Below are 17,912 nucleotides of genomic sequence, written 5' to 3'. Positions count from 1 at the left end.
CAGCATCACAGAGGATTGGCACCATCAGTGCAATGCCCACTTTCCCGCTGCGGCCACGAAGAAACTGTCTTTCACGTGTTCTGGGGCGGCAGGCGCAAGCCTTTTGGACTTTGGTAAAGCCTTTTCTTTTCCATATCGCGGACATTGCTGTGCTGAATTGGGACACTTTGCTGTATGGACATTCTATCGCCGAGAAATGTCCTCCCACGTCTTGGAGCCTTTTGAACTGTGGTAAAGAATCCCTGTGGGACTCACGGGAACTTGTTCCTTTTGTTGCATAAAGAAATCTCTGCCACTGATTGCAGGAACCTCTTCCTTAACAAACTAATGACTTATGTTTATGTTGACCGAGCACTTTTGGGGCAGGCAGAAGCTGGTGCACTCTGGCATACGGATAAATGAAAATGAAAGGGGTGGATCACTTAACACAGGCTTCATGTTTGCTCCTTTCTGATGCATAATACCCTGCCACCGGGTTATAAGGATTGGCACTTATATAGGTTTATTTACACATGCGAGAAATGTAATTTTGTATCGGGATTCTCTCGTATTTTGAGCATATTGTAGATTGCCTTTTTCCTGTCTGTGTACCTTTATATAACTTAAATAAAGGTTTAAAAAAAAAAAATAATATTAATAAGACAGATAAACTTATTTTATCATAACTTGCACTGTGCAAGATGCTATTTGCAATTAATGCACAGAGCAGACAAGTACACAGTATTAACATCTAGCACTCCTGGAAGTGAAAAGGGTCCTCAGAGACCCTAGCAAAACTCAGAATCAGATGGCGATGGTTGGCAAGAAACCGCTAAAACCTCCCTCTGTAGCAGATGGCCATGGTGACTGGCGCCAGGGGTGTAAAACAGGCCCCCGCAGCCCCCGTGGTGCGGGGGGGGCCCAAGCTCCAGGGAGGCCCCCTCAAGGTTCGTTACGCCAGTGACTGGCGCCAACCGAGGCGCTCCCCTCCACACTCTGATTCGGACTCTCAGGGTACCCCTGGGTGAACACGAACACTGTTCTACGATACTGGACTGCTGGGTATCCTTTGATTTTTCGTGCTCACCTGGGTGTGACGGTGATCTCAATTGCCTCATGTTTCATTTGTGCTTTGCTTACAGGAGCTCGATGTGTTCGTTATTTGGATCTGTATGTATTGAAGTAAGTTTGATAAGTGTGCCCCTACAACACTGGTCTATTATGTTGTGCCCTTCAGGCCTAGTGGCCGGGGCGGACACTGGAAATTGCACATGTTCCCGAAGTTGATAAAGGTGGGCGACAGGCGCCCTGAAAGTTGGGGCGGGGGGTGGTTTTAGACTCGCTATGCAGGGAGGCAGGGTGGGGGGATCCAGTTGGGTCGGGGGGTTTGTTCAACATGCTTTCCTTGTGTTTTGCATTGGTGCGCTGCAACATTGATTATTCTGGTACTGTATATGGTCCTCAACTATTCTGTATTCCCGGATACTTATTGTGCACTCTCTGGCGAGTTGCTGTCCTCCGCTTCATTATGGGGGGGCGGCTCTTGGTTCCCTTCATGGAAGTGCCAATCCGAAGCCATGTTTCTTCTAGTCTTAGGGTCTAATGGTGCCTGGAACAGGACTTAGAGTGTCCACCTGGAATATCAATGGTCTGGGGGACAATATCAAGAGGGGTATTGTCTTGCACTATGTTAAACGACAAGATCTTTATCTTGTACTGCTCCAGGAGACACATTTGATTGGCAACTCCTGCATGGCCCTAAACAGAAAGGAATATCGCATGGTGGTGCACTCAGGGTTTACATCAGGATCAAGGGGGGTGGGAGTTCTTCTCCAAAGAGTTTGCCCCTACATTATTCACAACACCTGGACTGACACAATGAGCAGATTCTCCGTGGTAACAGGCTCCTGGGGGGAACGTACCCTTAATATAGTTTTTGTCAATGCCCCCCAGGATTGCAGCAACTGACATTACGAGACGTAGGGGCATTGTTATTGGAAATGCCCGTGGGGACGTTGATATTAGGGGGCAACTTTAATTTAATGATGGACCGGTCCCAGGATAGACTTCCACCCCGAGTAGACCCGCAGCGGGGCTCGCAACTCCAGGAATTTGCCAATGCCCTGGGGGTGGTTGACATTTGGAGGTGGCTGAATACCTTGCAAACACAATACACTTTTCAATCGGGTGTACATGGCAGTCAGTCTCCAATTGACTACATGTTTACGCACGCTCACGATATACATGCCTTTACTGACTCCCACTGCTTGGCGCAAGGAATCTCCGATCACTCCCCTCCGTTACCGACTTTTGGTATGCAATGGGCCGGGCACCCCGGCTCAATAATAAAACAGCCCTGGGCACTTAAAATCCCTCACATTAAGTAGACTCTCTTGCAAGACACCGAATACTATTTTGCGGAAAAAAGGGGTCGGTATCCTCGGCTGTGACGCTTTGGGGGGCATCCAGGACCGTAATAAAGGGCAGGGTGCTATCATTAATGGTGGGTCATAGGACCGAGCGTGCCCAGAGGGCGGTTTGAATGGAAGCAGACATGTTGGCCATGGAGGCGGCCATCTCACAAGTCCCTGATCCCACGGTTCAGCACAATCTCAAAATTAAGCGACAAGACTATAGACAACTCCTGCTGGAGGAGGCTACGGCGTGTTCCCTATCCGCCCGACATCGTATCTATGACCAGGGCGAGTGTACGGGCAAACTCCTGGCGTGGCTGGAACGTAAGGAGCAGGCTGCGCGGTGGGTCAATGCGATCACTGGCCCCAAGGGTACGCTCCTCACGGATCCTCAGGAAATTGTGGATGCCTTCGCATCCTATTTCAGAGAGGTATATAATAGCCCGGAGGCCTCCCAGGCCCCACTGTCGGCCGATCTCCTTGCCACCATTAATGTGGTGACCATTCCCCCACATGAAAGGGATGCCTTAGAGGAGGACATTACCGAAGCGGAGATTCAAAAAGCCATATTGGCGGTCCGCACCGGCAAGGCGATGAGTCCAAATGGGCTTCTCATCGAGCTCTTCAAGTCCATGTCTTCTAAAGTAGCCCCCCATCTTCTGGGCCTGTACATGGAATGCTTTCAGTCGGGACTTCTCCCTGCCGAAATGCGCAATGCTGCTATAGTGGTCATCCACAAACCTAATAAGCCTGCAGAAGAGTGCAAATCGTATGCCCTATCTCCCTTCTCACAGTCGAAGCTAAATTCCTCGCCAAACTCCTGGTCAACCTACTCCTTCCTTATATCACTGAGCTTGTTCACCTGGACCAGTCCGGCTTTATGCCCGGAAGAAATACGCCAGAAATTTACGCCGGGTACATGGGGCACTGGGTAGACTCCATACCATCGAGGAGGAAGCAATCCTGTTGTCCCTTGATGCTACCATGGCATTTGATACCATCGAATGGGACTTTCTCTTCGCCGTGTTGAGTCGCATGGGGATCGGACCCAAGTTGATTGGATGGATTAGGCTACTATACACACAACCCACTGCATACGTCACCGCCACCTTTCCCCTCCGACGGGGCACGAGACAGGGCTGCCCGCTGTCCCTGCTGCTCTTTGCCCTGGTGTTGGAGCCACTGGCCGATTGGATCAGGGGGGGAGCCAGGCATACGGGGATTTAAATGGATGAATGACCATGAGGATCGCATTTCGTTATAGGCGGACGATATTCTGCTATATCTGGCTTCTCCAGCATGTTCGTTGCGGAGGGTCCTCCATATCTTCCACATATTCGGTGCTCACTCCGGATATCGGATAAACTGGTCCAAATCCCAGATGTATGTATTGTGGCACGAGCCCCCATCCAACCTGCGGGGCTACGAGATACCGGTTGCAACCCAAGGTTTTCGATATCTGGGCGTCTTTGTCACCACTGATGTCCATATTTATTTCGAACGGAACCTGCTGGAATCCCTCCAACGTCTTAAATCAGATGCCTGCCACAGGCGATCTCTCCCTCGCACTCTCCGGGGACGTGCGTCCCTATTTAAAATGCTTGCGCTCCAGCGCTTCTTATATGCGCTCCGAAATGCCCCCTACCCAGTCCTGGACTCCTATTTCTCTCAAATTGACAGTGTGGTACGAGGGTTAATTTGGGACGACCGCACACCCCGCATTGCTATGAATAAACTCACCATGGGATGGTATGATGGGGGTATAGGGTTGCCAGACATACGACTCTATTACCAGGCATCCCAGCTGACGGCGGTAAATAGTTGGGTGTTTGGCCCACATGACGACCCCAATTTCCGCACTGATCGCTGGCTCATGGGACAGGGTGGCTATAACAGGGCATTGTATACCAACCCCCCGGAAATTAAACTTGAAGGGTCCCACAGCCCGTAAGGTTGAAGTGTGACACAGAGTCATGAGAACACTGGGGTGGCAGAAACTTCTAACAAAAGCAACTCCACTCTGGGAACCTGACATACTGGGTCGACTCAGCAAATGCCCCGGTTTTGCTAAATGGGAAACTATTGGGATTTCTACAGTAGGAGACATGTGGGTGAAAGGGAAACTGACCACGTTTGCCAACCTCAAGAATAAGTACCAACTGGTGCCCTCGGAGAACTTTCGATACCTCCAAATCAGTCATGCTATCTCAACTACCATACCAAAGGAAACCCCTCTCCCTAACTCTTCCCCATTAGAGGACAACAAGGCTATCTCCCTCACCTTTAAAAAACTGGTAAATAACCGTGTAGACCCGATGCAGAAATTACGCAGGAGCTGGGAGGCTGATCTGGGGGACATGGACGATGAGGACTGGAGAGATGTCCTAGCCTCTCCCAAAAAAATAGCAATCCACATGCGCCTCCGCCTTATCCAGCTTAAAATCCTTCACAGGTTGTATTTTGATGCTAAACTACTGTTCCGACTAGATCGACGACCCGATCCGCTCTGTCTTCGACAATGCAATCAAATTGGCACCTTCACACACATACTGTGGGAATGCCCACGCATACATAACTATTGGGAGAAGGTGACACACCAAATGGCTAGGACATGTGACAAACCCCTGAGACGCTCTCCTAAACTCTGCCTTCTCAACATATGGGAGGCTAATGACCTCTCCCAGGCCGAGAAGGCGCGGGCTGCAACAGGTTGGGCTATTGCAAAGCGTAACATAGCACAGAAATGGGGGGTGGCTGCGAGCCCCCTGGTGAAAGATTGGGCACAAGACATGGATTGCGTAATGATTGTGGAAACAACAGTATTCAAGGGACAGGGACACCCCAGGAAATGGGATCATAAATGGGGTAAGTGAAACAAATACAGGGGGGACATCTGCGTCTTCCCTACAATTGAACTGAGGCGTGAAAGACAAATGATGATGGTCCTCCCCACCGACGAAGCTGGGACCTCCCCACCGACGATTTAGCACAATGGTGTTGGTGTGGCCTTATTACTACAATGTATCATGGAATGTACTGTATTTGCCCAGAGTTGTATGGCATAGAAGTTTGGGGGCCCTCCGGAAGCAGTGAACTGAGGTATTTTTGGCCTAATTTATGGAAGGGGATGATGCAAATGCTCTGTTTTTCGGTTAATTGGACCTATTTATGTGCTTGTACTATGCTATGCACCGATGCACTTTTAAAAAATAAATCAAAACAGTAAAAAAAAAAAAATTATTCGGCCTTGAGAAGACAATTGTAATTGCTCCTCGTTCAATTACTCCCACAGAATAAAAATATATTCTGTCATTGAATAAGAAGCATTAGCTTGCGGCTGGGGCATGGAACATTACGCAGCAACAACAAACCCTTACTAGAGTGTGAAATACTAAAGGACTTTAAGGTGCTTCTCCACGTCTTGCACGTATGTCGGTAAGACTCTTAGACTACAACTATGAGGTGCAGTACATACTGGGAGTGAAAAATGTAGTGGCTGATTTCTTACGTCATATGCCTTTCTCATTGCATGAAGCAGGTGAAACAGAACTTAATACATTTTGTGTTGCTAACATCTTGGAAGAGGTACAGTGTATTTCAGAAACTGAAGGGTTGCAGGCACAGGATGAGGATATAATTCTGCAAGACGTTTGCAATAGAGTTTAAGATGGTTGGCTGGAAAAAAAACATGTACAAAAAGAGTTAGCTGCCTTTTGGGAACTGAGGAATGAGTTGACTTGTGAAGGGGGTTTGATCATGAGAAATGGCAATCCCTCCTGTCAGTTTAAGATCCAAAATATTGGATATATGCCATGGGGAGCATTTGGAATCGGTACAACCGCAACGTAAACTGTAGGTTTGAAGTAAGTAGTAAGATACTCTAAGGCATTAATGTAAACATCCACTTAGCTTGCAGGTCTCTGTTTTTTAATTATTTGTTTATAAAATTTGAACCCCCGTGCACCTAAGCAATGCAGCAGAAGTTTCTTTTTCTTTTCAGCAGTAAAATCCTCATCTTCTTCTTCAAATGTGGAAATGTAATACACTCTACACCGGCATCACCCAGAAAATCCTCAAGAAATTGCAGAACATTCAGCATGCCTCTGCTAGACTCGTCCTCAATAGCCCCCGCATTTCAGCCGCATCACTGGCCACCTGAGACACCTCCACAGATGCCCAGTCAATAAAAGAATCACCTTCAAGCTCCTCATACATGCCTACAAAGCCCTACATGACGCGGGACCTGCGTATCTCGACCACCGCCACGCATTCCACTCACCCATGCAAGACCTTCGCTCCACCCCATTGGCCCTGGTCCCACGCATCCGCAAGAACACGGCCAGAGGAAAATCCTTCTCCTACCTCACAGCAAAGACCTGGAACGCCCTGTCTCTCCACCTTAGGCAATCACCATCACTGCTTCAATTCAGGAAGGACCTCAAGACCTGGCTCTTTGACTGAACCACATTACCTTTGATGGATCAGCAGTCCTCCCAGGTCCTTGAGACCCTTACAGGTGAGAAGTCGCGCTTTACAAGACACTTGATTGCTTGCTAATTTTCAAAGTAATTGTTCCATTCTACCCATTTGTAGCTAGGTTGACCTGATGCTGGTAAGAATGGCTGAGGAGGTGAAGGGTTACAAATGTTCCCTGACGCCATGAGTAATGCACCCGACTTAAGTGAAAGTTTCTCACAATACACTTTAATAATGTCTAATGCTGCAATAATGCTCCAATTTGTTATAGCAGAGCATAACATTATTGTTGTGCTAAAGTGTGCGCATCACTGCATGTGTGCTGTAGTATTGATTGAAAATTATGTTGTGCGAGGTGTGCACATCACTGATGTTGCCAAAGTATAACCAATAAAGTACTAAATAAATTACACCTTTTTATATCCACTGTATCCTCTCTTCAATGGACACTGTGTGGATAGTATGTGCATCGCTGCACATGCGTGCTAACACACAGAGTATGTATTACCTTTTTCAGAAGTGTGCGCATCAATGCACATGCGCAATATGTTATGACCGCATAACTGTGCGCATCACTGAACATGCACAATATTTACAGTGTGTAATTTTTACTTGCGGCCCACACATGTTCTCCATTGTGTGTTAAATTGCATACACACTGGCACTAACTATGATAATAACAGTGTGCGCATCACTGAATATGCGCGATTGTGGGCGGTGTATAACTGTGCCTTAGCACCAGGGTGCGCTCCACTGATCCAGCGCCAGCAATGATCACTTCAAATAATTCTGAAGTTAGAAGCATGCACATCACTGAATATACACGATGATACGCCTCACTGCCCATGCGCCGTAAATGGCCACAATGAGCAGTTGACCTCAACAAAGGCAGAACGGCCCTCGGTACGATTAACAGCAGCTCTACACTCTTGAAAATGGCCACCGAAGTAAGACATACGTATCCTGCTTTAAAATGGCTGCCAAGGTGATGTACTGGACAAATGGCAAACAGCTGATGTGTTTCAATGGCGTACAAACTCCCACTCAGAGTCACCACTTGGCTCATCTGAAAAACAAGGTAATTGTACTTATAATGGCTGTGGTTGCCATAGCTCATACCAGACTTTTCGCTATATTTCCCTTACACAGACTGGTAATGCAAGAGGAGCGTAGCGGAACTGGCAGTGACACTGTGGTAGGGATAGTCTCTCTTCGACACATAGGAACAAGGAATTAACGCCGCCGTAGCATCAATTTTTTGATGTTACGGTGGCTTTTTTTTGTTGTCATATTTACACATTGCCGCTAACCACAGTTACCGACATTTTTCTGGCAAAATCGTCTGTTTTTACGATTGCCACTTCTGTTAGGGATAGCTAACGAAAATGAGATGCAAGGTAGGCGTTCCCGTGCAAAAAGTGCCGCTAACCCCACTTTCCCGGTTCGGCGATACTTTCCAAAAACAGCCGCTAAGGCCCGTTAGCGGCTGGATTTAAAGACCAGAAAAAAGGTGGTCTTAAAAACTGGTGATAATAAAACTGTACATAAGGGAGACTACCCCAGAGCCTCATTTGAAAACCTACTGGTACCATGGAGGTACTACTCTTGCAGCTCGGAGCCCTAAGAAGACCACCACAATGACCACCGCCACCGCCTCCAGGCCCACCACAGAGGAAGCACCAAAGAAGGTAGCAGGTCTATTGCAAACACACCACCCTGATAGACCTCAGACCAGAGGATGTGATAGCCCACTACAGGCTTAAAAGGAGCTCCATCCTCTGAATACTGAATCAGATAGGCCCCAGTCTGACGGCACCATCACAGCATGGCAACAACATCCTGCCACAGACAAAGCTACTAGCTGTTGTTGGCCTCTGGTACCTTCCAACCAACTACTGCCAGAGTTGCTGGAGTCTCCCAGTCATCATTTTCAAGGTTCCTCCCAACTGTCTTGGATGTCATTATAAGCCTGACGCCACAGCACCTACGCTTCCCCAACACTGCTCAATAATAACTTGACACCAAGCAAGGCTTCTATGCCATTGCTGGGTTCCTGCATGTGTTGGGGGCAATTCACTGCACCCATGTTCTGCTTGTGCCTCCTGCGGACACTGCACACATCTACCGGAACAGAAAGCACACACACTCCATTAACATGCAGGCTATTGTGCACCACCGGGGCTTGTTCACCAATGTTGTTGCTAAGTTTCCAGGGAGTGTGCATGACTCCTACATCTTCCAACAGTCCATCATCAATCAGCGGTTTGAGAATGGCACATATGAAAATAGACTCCTTGTTGGTAAGTACTAACTGAACACACCACACACCTCAAGTCCACAATCATGTGGTTCACAAATGTGATAATGCACAAGTAGCAAATGTAATTGTTGTATTCTCTGTCGGAATACTCTGGCGTTCTGTGCTCCAGGTTCTGGTGTTCTGGTTCGGAGGTCGACAGTTGCACTGGGATCTCCGGACCTGATCACCACGGTTTCCTGAGGCTGCGTGATTGGCGAATAAAGACCCACTTTTCCTACCCATCCATGATCTCCTCGTGGTGATTTACATGGACAGATTGGATTCAACATTTGGCGACGATCGGGATTTCGCTAATCACCCGTGCAGCCTCCAGTCTACGTTTTGGTGGACATATAAGTATTTGAAATTTGGGAACAATTGAAATTGAAACAGGAGGAAAAACGACCGGAAGATACCTTGATCCTGGTGACAGGTCGTATTTTTCTCTCTATTTTGTGGCTGCGCGTTACTTTGATCAGCAACTGCCCTCTCTCGAGCGTTAGCGCGAGCGCATTCATACGCGCGCTCCTTTCACACGCTCTACTCTCGAACTCTGCGAATCCGTCGTCAGCGTCATCAGGGAGGTCACGTACGTAATCGTACGTGCCTCCATTTTTGAGCAATTATTCACGCTGGGTCCTAGCGCAGTGGAGCGCACATTAAACAAGGTTAATTTAAGCAACAATCAGCGCGGTGACGCGCACACCTCATATTTAAAAACTTATAAGCAGCGCATTGAAGATTCTGCACCTTCGGTGATGCGCACACCTGAAAATTTACAGATAAAATTTTAAATAGAACTTGGTGTATATTTCAAGTTTGTTTCTCATTCTAAAAGTATTTGTTACTTAAAAAACTATAATTTTCATGTGAGTTATTTATAGGTCTACAGATGGCCACAATGCAAAATATTTCTTGTCCTCCTCATTTTTTAGGGGAGCCTGGTTTAATCAAAATAAAATGGAAACAGTGGTTCAAGGGTTTTGCTAGCTATATAATAGCTTCAGATGGCACAAAATTCGATCCTGTCAGGAAGTTGGCTCTATTATATAATAATTTAGGTTCTAAAGGCCAACGCATATTTGATCACTTACCTGTTATCACTCAAACTAGTGAGAGTGATTGGGATGTTTATAAAGAGGCAGTATGCAGACTCTCTAATCATTTTAAAGATGAAACTAGTGTTATAGTTGAAAGGCATAAGTTTTATACTAGACGCCAACTTGAATTTGAGACTATTGACACTTAATTAACTGAACTAAGAGTCTTAATAGCCACATGCGAGTTTGATAGTAGTATTGGTTCTTATTTGCGAGATCAATTAGTGGTCAACTGCTTTAATAAAAAGGTACAAGAAAGACTCCTCTGCTGCAGGAATCCCTCGTTAGAAGAAACTTTAGAATTAGCTAGAGGGATTGAGAGATCAGTAGTTGCACAGAAAGAGTTAAATAAAAATGAAACCCCTATTGAACCTGTGATGGCTATAGGTGCCAAACCCAAAGGTTATAATTTTAATAAAATTCAAGATCCAAAAAAACAAATTGTTTGTTATAGATGTGGCTCTTCTTCTCATTGGGCCAATGCTAAAAATTGTCCAGCTTTGGGTATACTTTGTGTCAATTGCAACAAAGTTGGACACTTTTCAAAGATGTGTAAAGTACCACGTAAGGTTGCTACTATTTAAACTGTTGAAAATGTAGTAAGAGTACCTGATTCTAAAGTTTGTTCCATCAAATGTACGAAGAAAATTGTTTTAGCAGTTGATGCTGAGCCTTCTGAAGGTGGTCCGTCATGCGACATTTCTATAAATAATATTGATTTACAGGTGACTGTGGATTCTGGTTCGCCGGTTACCTTCATTACAGATGTTCTTTTCTTCAAACATTGGAGTCATTTACATCTAAATCCTCCAGATATTCACACCATTGCTTTTGGGGGACATAACATTGATATGTTAGGGTTGTTCTCTGACAATATCAAATTCAAAGACAGATCTATTTTTACCAAAATCTACGTGGCAAAGAAAGGATATAATATACTAGGTTGGAGAGATCAAGGGAAATTTGGGATGGTTCTCAGACCAGGCACTTCCTGCCCTATTTCATTGGTTGACATTCCTAATCCGGACAACGATCTTCAACAGCTTCTGTCTCTTCATAATTCCCTTTTTCAAGATAGACTGGGTTCGGTCCATAACTTTGAACACAAAATTGTATTGAAGAAGAATGCAATACCTGTAATTCACAAAGTACGAAATGTGCCCCTCTCGATTAGAGATCAACTTAAACTACATCTGGAAAAGCTAGTCTCGGAGAAGGTTATTGAACCAATAGATTCTTCGGAGTGGATTTCTCCGATTGTCGTGGCCAAGAAAAAGGATACCAATGACATCAGACTCTGCATTGATTTGAGATCATTAAATAAGAATATTTTAGTTGATTGTTTTCCTCTGCCAAAGATCCACGAAATGTTAGCTCGTTTGGGGGATGCTAAATTCTTTTCTTGCATAGATCTTAGATCAGCATACCATAAAGTAGAACTTGCAATGGAATCAAAAATTAGCTAGCATTCGCGCCAAGAATTTTCAATTCTATTAAGGACACGGAGGCGAGGATTATGCTTCTCTTTCTTATATTTGCTACTCACAGCAGCCAATGAAAACCATTTTGTATGCAAACAAAACTACATTTCCCATGATGCTCTTCCATACATCACATCCTGTATAGCCCCATAAGAGCCACAGTGTCCTGTTTCTCCTCCTCTTTCTTTGCTCGAACCTTAATAATCAATAACATTAATACAGTAGTCCAAAATACGGAATATGAGTCCAATAATCCTCCTCCAACGTGGCAGATCCATATCCAAACCGGAATTGAACGTCTTCTAAACCAGAAGAACACCTGCTCCTTCTTGTCCCAGAACCTGAAAGGAAGGAGACAGGGAAAACCCGTAACTTCTGCTTACACAGAATATCAAGTACATGCGGGTGGGTAATTATTACCAATATTGTAATAAACCGGGTGGGATAATCCTCGCCTCCGTGTCCTTAATAGAATTGAAAATTCTTGGCGCGAATGCTAGCTAATTTTTGATTCTATTACAGGACCGGAGGCTTCGGATTATGCTAGTTTAACGCTTATCCGACACAACTACAGTCATATCACCCACCGGTTTAATAATAACTGTCTAAATATAGAGTGAGAAAATCAATCAGTATATCTTGAAACATCCTGTACCATGTGGATGAGCAAACAACATTGAGAGATAGGGTCCCAATAACAGACTGTCTCAAACAGTAGGTAATGGATACCGTATGCTGGCATAACTGCCATCAACCACCGGCTAGAAGCCTCAGACATATGTAAAGATTCTATAATGTAATAAACAGTTATAGCACAACAATTATATCACAACCGCAGGTAGTAACACCAAGTAATCTCCCATGTAAACCCTGAGGCATGGAAAAAACTCACGTATATTGCATTAGTTGGAAAACATAGCGTGAACAGACCCTGACCAGATGTAATTCTGACATTAATTATAATGAAACTCCTTGGATTAGGTACTGTACCTGTACAATCGTGGGTCTGTCCCGTTGACGGAACCCCGAAAGGTAAAAGGTCTCGCAACACAGCCTGACAATAGGCTATTCCCTGTCGACAGATTTTGCTGACCATTTGTCAAAGAACAAAAAGCGAGAGAACCTCCACAGCGGATTATTGTGGTATGGGTGTTTATGCTACCCATTGTCTCTCAACAACTCCCAGGGAAGAACAGGCGCAAGCCCACCAACTTGCCTGTATCGAAAACGACCTGCCTAACTGGCCGAGACGACCACTGCGAAGTGAACGCAACGCAAATCCGGATTACCTGGTAGAACATACACAAGGTAGGAAATTCAGCTCTCACGGAGATAGCACGACGTGTACGTGCCAAGAAACGCGACCTGTCGACGCCGAAAACTAATACGCTCGCATAGAAGGACCCAGGCTGGTAAATGAACACCGACAGTGTGGCCGAAAACGTAGAACATAGCAAAAAACGATGCATGAAAACATATATACCACCTGGGGAAACTGAATGTACAGCCCTGACATGTTTTGAACCCTGACTCCGTGCCACCAAAAAGCGCCAGACTAACCTTTGAGCTATAGTTCCTTGGCATATCATAAAGGACCACTGCCCCAATTCACTATGCGCGCCTCTGCATGAAATAGAGTGGTGTTACGGGTCGCGGAGAACTCGGGTCGGGCGCCGCCGACTCAAGGAGTACTGAAAACAAAAATGGATACTTCCTACAAGCGCTGCAAAGATCGCTTCCGCTAATCATTGCAATTTTTTGTTCCGCGTCCCCTTCTCCGAATGTGGATGGATGGAGGAAAACATAGGTGAGTCCCACCGACAGTCGTGAGACAAGGCATACCTTTTTTGCCCCATGGATCTTATCTCCAGCCGAACGTCTGAGATGAAGCATTTCTGCCACTAAAAAAGAGTCTGCAGAGCCAAAAACCCCAAAAAGGCTTACAACCACTGAATGTCCTTCGGGCGAAGCCGCCACCTACTTCCCTCTGGAGATACCAGAATCACCAGTCCGCCACTGCGCCCTGTTGCTATGGGTGCCAATTCTTAATGACCGAAATCTGCTACCACCGGCAGAATGCCAACAGTCCGTGACCAAATCCGCTAGGAAAATGACCTTGTACCCTTTGGCCTATCGATAACTCTCACCACCGAGATATTACACGCGGTGAGAAGGGCGTGTCCAGAGACCTATGTGGAAAAAAGGGACTCGAAAGGACTGGAGGGCAGGAAAAACAGTTGCCAGACTGTGCTAAGCGCCCCACTACACCGGCAACAGCCCGAAGCGGAACCTTCTGCATGGGTAACGTAAGAACGGGTCCCATTGAAGCTCCCAATTAGGTCTTGTAAGACATCGCTGATCTGCGAGGAAGGAGATAACTTCTGAAAATAAAAATCGAAGCCAAGCGACACCAGAATATTCAAGGCAAGAGCCGAAAAGGCCATTACACCTTATAGCCCAGAGGGCAAATTGGAATCCAAAGAGGAAAACTGACGTCTGGAAAGATGCGAGGCTAAGGCCTATGTCCGAGTTAAAAACCCACACACACACATATATATATATATTTGCAAGCACTCTTACACTCCGCGATTCTGCCACAAGCCACGGAAAAAGAGCACGGACCACAATCCTTTAAGATCGATAGTTTTTTAATGTCCTTAGGTTACATCCACAGAGTAGCAGCCATTACGCGTTTCGTCCCTGCTAGGGGACTGGATCACATCTATACATACCTACCTACATCGACATCCCACGAGATGCTCCCCGAAAGCCATATAGCAGAAATTTGTGGAACATAGTGGGAAAGCAATTGCGAAAACAAACAGAAACCCTAAACGGTCTACGAAGGGCCGGCCTCGTGAGAGGCCCCCCGAAATCTCGAGGGTGTGACTAAGGTCAACGATGCCTACCCAACATAGTTGCGATCCGTAACGAAGCGGTCCCAGATGGGGTCCGTCGCCACGGGTCAGCGCAGTCCGGACATCAGAATTGTCCGTCGCTGCGTGTGTCCGACCCCGACCAGGAGGTTTCCCTGGCAACCTACCCGCTCCGGGAAACCCTTTCAGAGAGTCCTGTACAACTAGCCAGTAAAGAAGGAGACCGGTGCTGGCGCCGGACGAACTCTTCCGCCGTAACCAGAGTATCCGGCCGAGGTACCCGAACTATAACTACTGTGTCCATATCGAAGTTCCGTCGCGCGCCTGCGGTGCCCTAACATCTGACATTTGGAATGATCTAGAGAAAAAACATGCCCACGGAAGAAAAATGACTCAAGAGTGATAGGCGTCAATCAAGTTTTGCGTCCCCAAGCTAGGGGCGGTTACATTTGGGGCCCGGTTGACCTACTCGAGGACGTGTAGACCTGAGCGTCAACATAATTGGTGCAGGAGCCTGGTACGCTCCGTTCGAATAGATCACAACCTCCTCATATATCTCACCCATGCGTTGCCATGGGGTGTCCTGTACTTAATATAGTAGTGCCAAGCACAACGTAACGGAGGAGTAGAGGGGGAGCCAACCCTATGCACACGAGAATTGAAAAATAGTGTCGCGGCTCCTCAGCAAAGCTGTAGTCAAATTATTCCAGCCCCATGGGCGTCCGAGTCATAGTGAAATATCAGGAGCGTGTGCGCACTCCAAGGGCCAGCCAATTGTTACAGCCTGGAAGGCGTACAAAGAAATCTGCCTATGTAAGGCACGAGGCACTGAGCCTGTGAAGCAACCCAGGGACGCGTGCGACGTGCGTAGACCAAAACGCCTAAATGTAGCCCAATTGGGTTACGCACACCGGAGCGTTATGACTCCATAACCGCACTCGGCTACTAGGGAAACCTTTGGCGGAGAAAGCGCGACACCGCGCAATGATCAGAACCACCCTATGGAAGTGACAGGAGTAATGTTAATTCTGTAACCTTAAGCAATGAAACACCGAACCTTAAAGCAATACTCTGGACCTAGCCTCTGTCACACAGTGACTCATTTGATATGCTGCAAGACAGCGCAGTATTTCAGCCCTTGAGGGGGCGTTACAACTCTGTGTTCGGCCGTACCAAGTCCTTCCCCTGAGGATCAAACGGAGGCCCAATCAGTTATGCCACAGGCATCATCAGTGCGCCATCTCCACTCTTGTGGGAGCGTCCCAATCTGCACCCTTTCGGGCTAAACCAAGGGCGCTACCACGCGCACACAAGCCAGTGCAGTAGGAAAACTGAACATTCATGAGAGACAAATCGCGCCTAAATTGTAACAAGAGTTCCAAAATTCAATCTAACATAAATCTAAAGACAATCCTGTCAAGTGAAAACACAACCCGGCGAACCTGGGTGCGAACCCCGAACCTCTGGGGTCGTAGGCAAAGCCGTGCCCCCTAGGCAACATAGCCTCGCTGCAAACCTGAGCAGAACTTGTGGCCTACATGCTTCAATGGAAGCTGCCGAGGGCAGCGCAACATTTCCAGTCCAGTGGGAGCACCAGTAAGCCTGATCAGGCCGCCCGCATAAGATGCCCCGCTCCTGACGGGGAACGCCCTGCAATACCCGCCTTCAACTAGTAAATGGCGGCGTCGCCCGTTTCAAGATTTAACTGGGCCATGCGCGTGGAAAAAGCAGCGCGGTACGCAGCGGCCAGCGGGGGGTGAAGCGAAGGCCGAGCGGGCCGCCCGTGCGCTATCACCGCTTTGCTCCGAGCGGGAGCGCATCCGCAATCGGGAATCGTTGAGGGGGCCTGCCGGCCCTCGGGGAAGGAAACCATGCCCAAAAGGGAACCCCAGATGAATATGCACCGCTTCAGTGGAAGCTTGCCTCCAGATCGCACATCTCCCAGCGGGAACCTCTGAAAATGTCGGCAAGGCAATAACAATAGCGCCCGCGAGCGCTAAATCGAAAATTACATGGCATACGTAAACATAAAACAAATTGCCCCCAGCACAAAACACACATGCTTAAACACATTTATCCTGCCTAGCGCTATATAAGCGCAAACATAACTTCAAAATCATCAATGGTAAACTCAACAGTCATAATCACGACATAACGTTCCGAGCACTTAACTGTCTGCGTGAGCAGCAAAGAAAGAGGAGGAGAAACAGGACACTGTGGCTCTTATGGGGCTATACAGGATGTGATGTATGGAAGAGCATCATGGGAAATGTAGTTTTGTTTGCATACAAAATGTTTTTCATTGGCTGCTGTGAGTAGCAAATATAAGAAAGAGAAGCATAATCCGAAGCCTCCGGTCCTGTAATAGAATCACGTTCCCTTACTGCTTTTAACACCCCATTTGGGGCTTTTCAATTTTTGAGAATGCCTTTCAGCCTGGCTTCGGCCGCTTCAGTTTTTCAAAAATTGATGTTCAATCTATTTAGGGACTCAAAGAATGTGGGGGTATATCAAGATGATATTCTCATCTTCTCCAAAACTATTGACAAGCATATTGAAATTTTGAGTGATGTTTTGTGCACTCTTGAAAGTAATGGGTTTACAGTAAAAAAAGAAAAGTGTAGGTTTCTTCTTAACAACATTGATTATTTAGGTCACCATATCTCAGACATAGGTATCCAACCTAAATCTGATTTAGTTAAAGCAGTCATGGATAGTCCCACTCCAATTAATAGGGATCAGCTTCGATCCTTTCTTGGACTCTGCGAATATTATTCGCGTTTTATAGACAGTTTTTCTTTGCAAACTGAGCCTTTAAGGAGATTACTCAAGAAAGATGTAGAATTCATTTGGAATGAAACCCAGGCTGTGGCTTTTTGTAACTTAAAAAAACTGATTTTGAAAGCCCCCGCTCTTCATTCTTTTAGGGATGACATTCAATACATTCTCACAGTGGATGCTAGTGGTGTTGGTTTGGGTGCTGTGCTCACTCAATTGATGGAGGGCGTGGAACATACGATAGGTTTCGCTTCAAGATCTCTTTCTCAATCTGAACGTAACTACAGTACTATTGAGAGAGAAGTGTTAGCTTGCGTGTGGGCTGTCAGACATTTTGAAACATTTCTTTGGGGGAGGAGGTTCCTTTTGATCACTGATCATAAACCTCTGGTTTTTCTTTTGTCTAACAGTGATCATGATAAACTTAGTCCCAGGTTGGTTAGATTACTCTAAAAAATGTTTGAATTACATTTTTTAATTAAGCACATTCCTGGAGGGAAAAATACACG

The sequence above is a fragment of the Triturus cristatus genome, chromosome 4_2, assembly GCF_964204655.1.
Source record: "Triturus cristatus chromosome 4_2, aTriCri1.1, whole genome shotgun sequence".
NCBI classification, from domain to species: Eukaryota; Metazoa; Chordata; class Amphibia; order Caudata; family Salamandridae; genus Triturus; species Triturus cristatus.
Note: the sequence above shows the minus strand (reverse complement) of the source record.